A 12169-nucleotide genomic window follows, 5' to 3' on the forward strand; every position below is an offset into this window, starting at 1 on the left:
GGTATGTAAATTCCTGTGCTTATTCTGCCATAAGTATAAAATGTATGTAAAGGCAAATGATTACATTTGTTTACCACACATTTAAATAGAAATTGGCTTTTAAAATATTGTGGCTAAAATCAGATCTCAACCAAGTAACAGTTGTACAATTGGAAAATATCCAGCACTGTGTAATGCAGATGTCACACTGCACAGTTGTAGTATAAATGCAGTCCATCATAGGGTGCATGCTACTAAGCTGTAGCTCTGGTCATGTGTCTTGTACTATTGAAAATGATTCTACTTCACCTTTATATAGGGTAAGACAAGTACCTTATTTTTACCACTCAGGAGGGATTTAGAATGAGGATAGTTCTAGGTCTGTTCTCTCTGAGATTGGCCAAATGCTTTATATGTAAACATCCAAACCAAGCAATGACATCTGGAAGCTGCATTCACTCCCACTGTTTAGTGGAAGCCCACTTGCCCCCACTTTATCTAAAAGCATGTTGGTGGGTCCCATCCTGAGTAGAGCAGTTAAAAGGGTGGTGCTTCCAGATCCATCAAGGGGAATCCAATTTCCAGCTGCTTCTGACATCTGTAGTTATTGGCATCATTGCTTGGAGTCTAGCCCCGTCTAGTAGCAGAGAAAGCTGGGTCACAGCTGGAGCATAGGCCCCCTCCAGGATTTCCCATACTGGCTGTGAGCCCAATGAGTCCCAACCAGGTGGCTGGACCACACTTGTCACAGCTGCCCCCAAAGCCTGCTGGGAGGAGCACGGGGCACAGAGCCAGATACCAGTTCTGGCTTGTCCCCAATAATAGCTAATGGACCTTATGCTATTAATCAAGTGGACTCTGCCTCATTTCTTCATCCTTCAGAGATGGTGCCTATTCTAGAGGTAATTCTTGGGGGTGATTTGAGGCTGGAGTGAGTTAATGGGAGTACAATATGTGGGAAGGGTTTTATAACATTCTTATCACCCCCCCCCACCCAGGGAGTTAAGAGATAAGCTGTGAAGTCTTGGCCTATCATTATCACACTAAACAGTGGTAGGAACCCTGAAAAGGGATGCAGCTTCTCAGGGGCCTTACGACCAAAAAGGAGTAAGGCTCTTAGTGTGTTAAGACAGTCTTCTGGATGTATCATATATAACCTGAATCTCTTGAACCCCTATACCAATGAACAGTCTTCCTATGTAACATGAACTGTAGTGTTTGTGTATGGTCTTCCCTTTCTCTGGCCAAAACTTGAATGCCAGTAGCTCAGTCACTCAGAATATATACAGCTCTGCACTTGGGAAAAATGTCTTCATGCTCTCTGTCTGATCGCTGAGGGGCTTGTGCTTACTAGAATGTGGATTTTGGGCTTTAGGCTTTTAAGATCTGATAAACAATGTAAGTGGTTCATAAGCTGTAAGTGTCACGATTGCAGGCTCTCTGTGCCCAGCTAAGAGGGAATTCTGTGACAGGGAGGGAGAGGGTGAGGAGGAAAGAGAAAGGTCTGGGATAATTTTGTGACTGAGACAGTTTCAGTAGGAGAAATAAGAAATTGGGAATTCTAGTGGGAAGGAGAAGGAAATGACTCTTCTGTGGGTTTTAATGAAAGAATCATGAATATGTATTATTTAGGGGTAGGGGGTCTTTGAAACCGTTCTCTGTGAAGATAATGAGATGCATGCACGTATTTCCATCCACCTCCTCCTCCCTTTGAGTCCTGATGAGAACACTCTGAATGTAAATCAGGAAGATTGAAGCTGCTGACGAGGTGTTCCAGGATCACCCTAGTAATAGCTGACCCTCGCAGAAATTAATGGACCACACCACCATGTGCAGGCAAGCCTCAAGCCACAGCCCTCTGAGGTGGGTTTAAGGAGCCATGTTGGAGAGTGAATACAAAGGCAGTAAAACAGGGCATTTCAACTGGAAACTGCACCTGGAGGTGAGGCTTCAATTTGCTAACAGGCAATGCAAACTTTATGGGAAGAACCTGAGGGCAGTCACCATTGTCACTGTCCCTGAAGGCAGGGCCCTTGGATCTCACTGGAGCCTATTGTGAGTCTGGTGCTATTTTTGATTGCCTCTGAGACTCAAGATCACACCGTGGCTTTGAAATGTTTTTACCTGGAAGACTACCCATCTTGGGGATAGACTGTTTTCATCTTTCCTTAAAACTGTATTATGCTCTCATTCCAAGTTTATGGCTACACTGCAGCTCTCCCTAAAATTCACCTAGCTGGGTATGAAAACTTGCTCCTTCAAGCCTTTCCATTTTCTTCTCCAGGTGTGGTGCCTGTGCCAACATATGGCATTGCCCTGGCCCTGGGCTGGCACCACCCTACTCTGTTTGGGAGTCTCACTCTGCCATATAATGTTCACAGGGGCTCTGAGGCAACATTCAGAAAGTCATCTATGGAGCCAGACTTGAGGTTGTAGGAAAAGAAGCACCTTGGAGACCAGTTCAGGCCCCCATTTTGTACCTGGGGGATCTGAATCCCAGAGGCTGCAGTCGCTGAGCTAGTGAGCAGCAAGGCTGGGACACAGGCAATCTGATTGCCCATCCAGTGAGCACACTGGACTCTCCCATGCTGTCCACAATGAGTACCCTCCTGGACCCACCCTCTGGCCATTCCTCTTCTTTTCTGTTCTGAACCTCTGTTCTGGATCGACTTGGCTTCAGGTGAGAAGCCCAAGCCATTATGAGATTTCCAATGTGCAAGCCAGCTCATGACCTATGCCTCTTTTTGACCAGCCAAGACCATTTAGCCTCACCTTCCACACCATCAGTGATGGGATCTGAGGGAGAAGGTCCCTGCCAGACTGAAGGTCCCTTCCTTGCCCCACCCCATTCAGCAGATGTAACCCCACTGTGGAATGTTTTGGGTTTCCAAGGACATCAGTGGGTCTCTGTGAAGGCTGAGGACTTAAAGATACCAAATGCTCTCTGTCAAGAAAACCTGAGGGGTTCCTGATTGGTATGCATGTAGCAGTTATAGTCTTCCACAAAGCCAAAAGCTGCCCAGGGAAGCCCTCTTAGCAACCAGCCAATAGGTTCCTCTTCCCTGTTGTAGCCCTTGTCAGCTGAGATTCTCTGCCCTTTGAGATCCAGAACAGTCTAGTAAGTCTGGGCTGTATTCTGAGCCTTTGGATTTCTGATTTCTAAGGGAATTACAGCTTTGCAGTTACTGCTGACTCTGGACTTCTGCTACCTCATTTTAAGCAACAGTGGTGTCTCCTTCCTGCTCTGCATGAGCTGAGACATGAAGCTCAGTTTCTTCCCTATTTCCACACATACCAAAGTTCAAATGAGTCAGTGAGTCTACTTGTGTTTCAATGATGTGGGAGGAAACAAGACATTGTAGCAATGCAGACAAGTCATCCCCATTCATAAAATGTCCTGATGCACTGCAAAGAAATCCACCCACCTTCCACCCCACATGGCGCCTAGCTCCCTTCATAGGACAGCCAGACCCATTTCTGTTTTCATATATAGTAGCATATTCATTCCATTTCCTAATTTAATTCCTGCCAACACCCTGTATGATTTTACCTCCTACCACTTATTTTTTTTTTAAAGAGGCATGTATTATTTATTTATTATTTGTTTGTTTGTTTACACATGCACTGGGTACAGTCAGAAGCGCGGGAGGGTGAGAGAATTCACCAGAGCCAGAGTGGGGAGCAGAGCAGGCAGAAGGACCGAAGTACACTGCTGAGGGGAGCAGCGGGCGGCAGGAGAGGTCTGCGCGCCATGCGGGACCCTCCTCCAGTAGCCGGGGAGCAGCCGGGGATCGAACTGGCGCCGCAGAGGCCGCAGGCAGCTTCGCAACCCAGCGCTCAACCGCTGCGCCACCGGGGAGGCCCCTCCTAACACTTATTAAAGGTGGCTTATTAAAGGCATTTTCCCAAACAAAAATGGCTCCCTCCTCAAGAAGAACTGCCATCTCCTAGGATGACATGTTTTTCATTCCCACTACATGAGCCAGGCGTCACAACCACCATATTCACCACTAGCTGTCAGGGTCGTCACGCTTTTTGGAATGCAACATGGACTAATGTAAATGGTGCCAGTTTGAGCCAGACAGAATTGATTCACATCCTGACTTGATAACTTATATAGCTTGTATGACCTAGGGAAAGTTACTTAATCGTGCTAAACTTCTTTCATCACCTATAAATGTGACACATAAACACAATCTTGAATGTGAAGCACTTAACCACATGCCTGTCTTTCAGCAGCTTCCTTTCCTCTTGCTTCCTCCACTGTCAGCAATCATAGACGCCTCCTTCCTATTATTATGGCTCAGTGCCAAGGGATAAAAGCCAACAGACAGCAGCTTTACAGCTGGGAAAAGACATGCTGGGGCTGATGCAGATGGGGGCTGGGAAGGTGGGGGTGGGAGCTACTTGAGCATGCTGTGGTTTGGCCTCGATGATTGGAAGGCCCCCATCCATCCTTGAAATTCTATGATGCTGTAGTGTAAGATATCAGAGGTTTATTGGCTTAGAAAAATCCTGGAAAAAAGGCTGCCTTAGACAACTGGGAGGCTGCAAAAGCTGATGAGCATCCTGACCTTGGATGATTTGGCACCTGTTTTTTTTCCTTCCTTTTTTTTTTTTTGGGTCTCTTCCAATATTAGGCATGCTGGCTTTGCAGCAAATGGGAGGAGGTGGTGCCAGGAACTTGAATTAAATCTGTCAAACAGAGGGTGAGGGGAGTGTAGAAAGCCTGGGGGTTGTGCTGGGAACTCTGATAGTCCGACAGCACCATCTGGACTTGGCAAGGCTGACAGCCCTGAGATGAGTCGGAACTAGCCAATAAAGCATAAAATTCTGCTGTCCTGGGCCTTGATGGAACTTGAGTGGGAACTCCCAGAATCTCTTGTTTAGAAGGAACAGTGATCTCCTACATGGGGAGAGCTGGGGCCTTTAGTCACTCAGCACAAAGACTAATAAAGGTCTTTGTGAAGGCAGGACTAAGCAGGTGGCTGCTCAATTTAGTCCTACCTGAGCATCCCCAGAGCTGCAGCGGTGTGCTGGAGCCGGCTGGAAATGATCCATGAGAGTGGATGGTTATAATTTCAGGAATTTTGTGCTCTGGTTGTCAAACACAGTCATTAAAACTTAAATTATAAAAACCTACAATTAAAAACTTTGGTGATATTCAAAACTTACATTTGATATTCAAAACTATATTTTACTGTTGTGTATGCTTTTGAGGTTGTTGACATCATAGCACTTGGATGGTGGAGATACTCTATAATGCTGTCTCCCAGCCCCATTGTTCAGTGACATAACAGTGGTAGCTCAATATCAGCCACAGAGGCTGTGTCTAGCCCATAGAGATAGGCAAGCACTATATAGCAACCCTTTTGTCCTCTAGAGAGCTGGTGGCTAAACATTTATCAGCATACCACTGCCACTGGGTGACCAATAAAGTGATACAAATAAGCATTAAAACGTCTTCATTCCAGGGAGGTAATAAGAGTGATGTATTTCTTTGAAGCAAGTGTCCTGGCATAATGTGCAGAATTGACTTGAGAAGAAAAAATACTTGAAGACACTGCTTCACAGCTTGTTTTGTCTCGCCTGCTTTTCATACTTGAGAAATCTGTTTTGTTTGCTCCATAACTTAAAGAGTGATTTATGAGGTTCTGACTCACCTGCGGATTGTACTTCAGCTCAGTTCCCTCCAGGAAAGTAAACAATAGATTTTGCTGCCTAATTGGTAAACTGAAAATGTGCTGTAAGGAATAGCTTAACTAGATACTAAGAGAGCTCCTATTCCAAGTGGTTTACACAGCAATAACTACGTTAACTCCTCCAACAGAGAAGAAATCATTTATAAATGATTGTTTTGCTGGTTTTGATTTTTATTAAAATTATTACTGTGGAACAGAATGCTCTCTTTGCCTTTGTCTGCAAAAACTCTTTGCCTTTGGTTGTTCTTTTTAAGTGGGAATCACATGCTGAATCTACATTTTATTATTTTCAGATGACAAATGAGGGAAAAGCTTCATAGAAACTTCATCCTATTCACTTGCACACCAGCTGCATTCTGAAAAACCATAATTTTCCTTTCAAAGGCAGAGTGTCATCTGAATTGTAATAGTGCCAACTCTCAACTGTCAAGATGATGGAGGAAATACTAATGCAGATGGTATAAGCTTGTCATGGGCCTGCTCAGTGAGCTCTCTGGGACTGACATTCGAATTAAGATTCAAATAGCAAGTGAGTGCAGAAATCCATTAAAAATGACTGGAAAGAGTCCCAGGGGACTAAAAGAATCTGTGTACCCCCCTAAACAACTCTGACAGGTCAGGCTGAGCCACTGGGACTTGTAGGATGTTTCAAAAGGCTTCCTGGGACAAACAGTGGTAAAAATTTTGGGAACTATGGTCAGGACCAGGCCCGAGACCCTTGAACTCAAAGACAACTTGGGAGGGTCAGGGAGCCCAGCCTGAGGCCAGATCGCACAGGTTGTTGGGTTGTTGGAGCCAGGGATAATAGCGGGTATGATACTGTTAGACCATAGAGTGTCCCTCAATCCAAACTCTGGAGAAAGTGACCTATGTTCATTTTTCTGTTTTATATATGAAAATGTTCAAACTACACAAGATAGAATATTTTAGTGAAGTCCCCAGATTTCAAGTGATCAAACATCTCTTTTTCCCTGCATCGATCTATATCTTTTCCTTAAGCATTTTAACATAAATCCCACACACACTATGTCTTTTCTCCACTGTATCCTTGAGGATGCATCTCTTTTTAAAAAGAGGACATTGGGGCATCCCTGGTGGCGCAAGGGGTTAAGCACCGCACTATGAAACAATCCGCAGCCTCTGCAGCACAAGTTCAATCCCCGGCCGACCAGGGAGAAACCCACATGGCATGGCAGACCTCTCCTGACTTGCCCGCTGCTCCCCTCAGTAGTGTATTTCGGTCATTCTGCCTGTTCTGCTCCCCACTCTGTCTCTGGTGAATCCTCTTACCACCCCCACCTCGCCCCGCATCTCTCGCCTGTACCCCAGCTCTTTTATGCATAAATAAATCTTTAAAAAAAATAAAAAATAAAAAGAGGACGTTTTCTTATGTCTTTACTACATAGAACAAAAATGGATCATTCCTCCATACCACCTAATCTCTAGTCCATAGTTAAATCCCCCGTGTATTGTAAAGAAAATGTCAGGCTTTTCTGCCCTTCCGCCATCAAGAATAGATGATGGATCCTTGTCCTGAATGCATGCCTGATGGTGGGCACCTGGAGTAGGGTGTGGGCATAGGTATATGGGATTCAGCTGAGCTAAGACTGTGCTTTTTAAGGGCGGCGTCACGGGGACGCCAGGAGCAGCAGGAGCAGCACCAGTAGCAGCCGTAGAAGCCGAAGCAGAAGCCGAAAGAAAAGCCGAGCAGCAGCAGAACGAACGCTAGAGAGTCCATATAGAGTGAAGACTTGCCTCCCAGCCCCCCAGCCAGCACCCCTGCCTGCCATATGCCTGGTGAACCCCAATAAAAATCCTGCAAAACCACTGAGGACTCTGACTCCTCCTTTACTCGGTCTGCATGGGATCAGAAAACCTGCACTGTGCCCAGTCCAGGCCTTTACACCCCGGTAGTCTCAAAAATAGCTGCATGTAGCTGTGACATGCTGCTGGCACCCATGGCTGCTACACTGGTACCCTGGATTGCCTTTCCTGCCACTGCAGTTTTCACTGCAGGGATTTCCAAAACAGGGAAGAGGCTTCCCCCAAGGACTGTTGCTCTTCCACCAGCCTCCATCAACTGTACCCTCAGTGAATCACAGCTCTTTGGGTCTCCCAAAGGGCCTTTGCTTCTTTGTTAGAAAACTGGCTGAGGGCCTCCCTGGTGGCATAGGCGGTTGAGCGCCACACTGTGAAGATGTCCGCAGCCTCTGCAGTGTGGGTTCGATCCTGGCCGGTTGGGGAGATACCCACATGGCGCCACGGACCTCTTGTGGCTCGCCCACTGCTCCCCTCAGCAGTGTATTTCAGTCAGTCTGCCTGCTCTGTTCCCCGCTCTGTCTCTGGTGAATCCTCTCACCCTCCCACACTTCTGGCCTGTACCCCGGTTCTTGTATGCATGAATAAAAATAAATCTTTTAAAAAAGAGAGAGAGAAACAAAACCTTGGCTAAATTGCTTCTAAGAACAGCTGAGCAGCAGCATGTGGTGGCACATCTAAATTTCTCTGACTGAAGACACCTGGCAACTGGCTGTGCTGCTTGCCAAGGGGTTTCCTTTGCTCTAAAGAACACTCTAAGGCAATTGGTGAAACCTTCTAAAGTCTGAATTTTATTGCCTGATGACATCATATCAATATGAATTTCCTGATTTTGGTGATGAAGCTGAAGAGAATATGTAAAAATACAGAGCACATTTTTAGAAAATACATAAATATTGAGGGATAAAGGGACATCATGTCTGCAACATTCAAATGGTTCTGAATACAATGGGCATCTATAAAGAGAAAATGATAAAGCAAGGAGGGCAATGTGTTCACATTTGGGGAATCTGGGTGAAAGGTTGTAGGGTGAAGAAAATGTCAGGCTTTTCTGCCCTCCTGCCATCAGGATAGATGATGGATCCTTGCGGTCCTGAATGCATGCCTGATGGCGGGCACCTGGAGTGGGGTGTGGGCATAGGTAGATGGGATTCACCTGGGCTACGACTGTGCTTTTAAGGGCAACGTCACGGGGACGCCAGCAGAAGCTGAGAGAGAAGCAGAAGCTGAGAGAAGGCTGGAGAGCCCAGACAGAATGAAGACCTGCTGAGGGCTGGGAGGCCTGCCAGCCTCCCGGCCCCCCAGCACCCCTGCCTGCTGTGTACCGGGTAAATCCCAATAAAAGACCTGCAAAACCACTGAGGACTCTGACTCCTCCTTTACCCGGTCTGCTGGATCTAGAAAACTTGCACTGTGTCCATTCCTGCCCTTTACAAATGTATATGGAAATTCTTTGCATAAATTGAATAAAACTGACAAGGCAACTACCTCTGCTGGGTTCTCCTCAGAACATTACATGTTCTGTTTGGGAGTATTTTCTCAGGCTCTCTTCCTTATCTTTCTTTGCCCTAGGCCCTCTCTTCCATTTCCATGGTATTAATGACCAACTCCATGATACTCTCAAATATATCTCTTGATCCCAGGCTGCTTTTCTTAATGTCAGATTGCTTGTCCAGCTGCCTTTTCATCTCGCCTCATTACTATCTCAAACTCACCATGCCCCAATCTGAGTTCATATTCTTATCTCTGTGCCACAGACTTGCTCCCCCCTCCATGGGCCTCCTACCAGAGGGCACAATGCTGACCACTTGCTCAAAACAGAAAAAATATACAAAACTCCAGTGGTCATTTTTGGCTGCTTTTTTTCTCATCCCTCACATCCAATTTTGCCTCTTTTGACACTTGACTTTAAAACTATGGAACAGACTTTTTTCATTGAAAAAATTTTTGATTGTTCTTTAAGATGTTCTGGGGGATCTGTACTCTTTAAAAAGGTTTGTAAGCAGCAATACTTCATAATAAATACTCCTGGTTTTATACCGTGGTATAAATACTCCTGGTAATATCTTGCTCATGTTTTTAAAGCTGGCTACTAGTTATTAGTTACTGACACCGTGTGTCCATAGATATTAAACACTTGTCTCAATCACATTGTCATCTATCTTGATAAATATAAACAGAGACACTTTCTGTCAAACGAAATGATGCCATGGTGTGTCATTCACATAATGTTGTGTAGGGTAAGGAAAAATGTCAGGCTTTTCTGCCCTCCCGCCATTAGGATAGATGACGGATCTGCGGTACTGAATGCATGCCTGATGGCGGGCACCTGGAATAGGGTGTGGGCATAGGTAGATGGGATTCACCTGGGCTGAGACTGGGCTTTTAAGGGCGGCATCACCCGGACGCCAGCAGCAGCTGAAAGAGAAGCCGAACAGAAGCCGAGAGAGAAGCCAAGAAGCAGAAGCAGAAGCAGACTCACCGGAGAGCCCAGATAGAGTGAAGATTTGCTGGGGGCTGGGAGGCCTGCCAGCCTCCCGGCCCCCCAGCACCCCTGCCTGCTGTGTACCGGGTAAACCCCAATAAAAACCTGCAAAAGCCACAGAGGGCTCCAGGACTCCTCCTTTACCCAGTCTGCTGGATCAGAAAACCTGCACTGTGTCCATTCCTGCCCCGACATGCTGCCTCATCTTTTTTGAAGCATTTACTTTGCCACATTTCTTTTGTGACCACTGGTTCTTGAGAGGGTTAGACTTCAGAGAACCTCATGAACAAGACACCTTCTTGCACTCTGTGTGTCTGTAGCGGGACCCACTGGGAACAGAGCAGATATGAAAAATCAGCTGCAGGATGAGGAATGGAGAGTGATGATGCTATCGAAGCTGAATATAAAAGTGAGATATAATTGGTAGAAAAGTAATGGGACTTCATAGCCATCTGAGAGAAGCTTAAGAATGCTCTAAAGTATGGTATGAGAGTTCCTGAAGGGGCAGTGTGACCCACTGACATGTTTTTAGTATACCTGAGTGAATTATTTTATAGTGCCCTCCAGGAGCAGATCTACCCAGGAAGTGGTGCTAATGGGCAGTTGGAGGGAAGAAAGGATGTGGTAAGTGACCAGAGTCACTGAGGGGACAGGCTGGGCCATTCCACAAAAACAAGGAATGAGATTATGGAGGGGTCAAGGCCATAGAGGTATTATGTGAAGGCACTGGGACTTTGTAGGGTAAAGAAAATGTCAGGCTTTTCTGCCCTTCCGCCATCAGGATAGATGATGGATCCTTGTCCTGAATGCATGCCTGGTAGCGGGCACCTGGAATAGGGTGTGGGCATAGGTAGATGGGATTCAGCTGAGCTAAGACTGCTTTTAAGGGCGGCGTCACGGGGGGACGCCAGCAGCAGCAGTAGCAGCAGCAGCAGCAGCAGCAGCAGCAGCAGAATCTGAAGGAGAAGCCGAAGCAGAAGCAGAGAACGCCAGAGAGCCCAGATAGAGTGAAGACTTGCTGGGGGCTGGGAGGTCTGCCAGCCTCCCAGCCCCCCAGCCAGCACCCCTGCCTGCCATATGCCTGGTGAACCCCAAATAAAAAACCTGCAAAACTACTGAGGACTCTGACTCCTCCTTTACCCGGTCTGCATGGGATCAGGAAAACCTGCACCGTGTCCAGTTCCTGGCCTTACAGACTTGAACTTGGGCATGTCTGTCTCTGAGGTCTATACTCTGTCCCCTACACCAGAGGGTGGGGGCTTTCAGAGTGCTTTTACCCTGGGTAGAAATTGCTGGTTCATTTCTGCTTCAAATTATTGTCTACGAAAACAAAGACACAAACCTGCAATGGTGTCGTGGCAGCCCACAGGCTGGCAAAGCAGGCGGGGGAAGGTGCAAGGAAGGGAAACTGGGGAGCAGGGAGGCTGGTGGGCAGGGAGGCTGGCAAGCCTCCGGGCCCCCAACAAACCTTTAAGCTCTTCCTCTGGGCTTCCTCGGGCGTTTTCTCATGGTCTCACCTCTTATCACTTGTCCTCTCATAGCTGTCCTCCTGCAGGCTTCCACCTCTGAGTGATGCCGCCCTTATATTCCTGACCTCTAGGCTCTGGTGTGCACACCTACGCATGGCCACACTCATGCTCCAGGTGTCCACAATCAGGCACACATGCCCTGTGCCACTCCCAAGCACCTCCTGCATCAACATGATCAAGGCCGCAGGTGATAGCCACAGAGGCTAGTGGCGTAAAAAGCCTGACCAATTCACTTATCCTACAAACGGTAGCTCCACCATTCCATACTGGAATTCCTTGCAAAACCCAGGGATCTTCCCTGCCAAAGACCTATAATTTATATCCATATTTTGTTATTTGCTTTCTGCATGTCTCGTGTCCTTTTCATTTGTCTATTCCTCCTTTGCTACCTTCCTTTGCATTCAGTGGATTTTCTAGTGTTCTATTTAATTCCTTGGTTGATATTTACTTTTAGAATAGTCTTCTGGTGATTGCTCTAGAAGTTGTAATGGACATCTTAATCACAGTTTTCCTCAGATTGATGCTAATTTAATTTCAGTAGACTAGAGAAACTTTGCTCCAACGTACCCCTTCTTTGGCAAAATCTGTGAAACACATGTCACTGGGAGACTTCTTCGGAATGTGATGGACTGCATTTTAATTCCAAATTAGTGAGC

The sequence above is a fragment of the Talpa europaea genome (assembly GCF_964194135.1).
Source record: "Talpa europaea genome assembly, chromosome: 9".
NCBI lineage: Eukaryota > Metazoa > Chordata > Mammalia > Eulipotyphla > Talpidae > Talpa > Talpa europaea.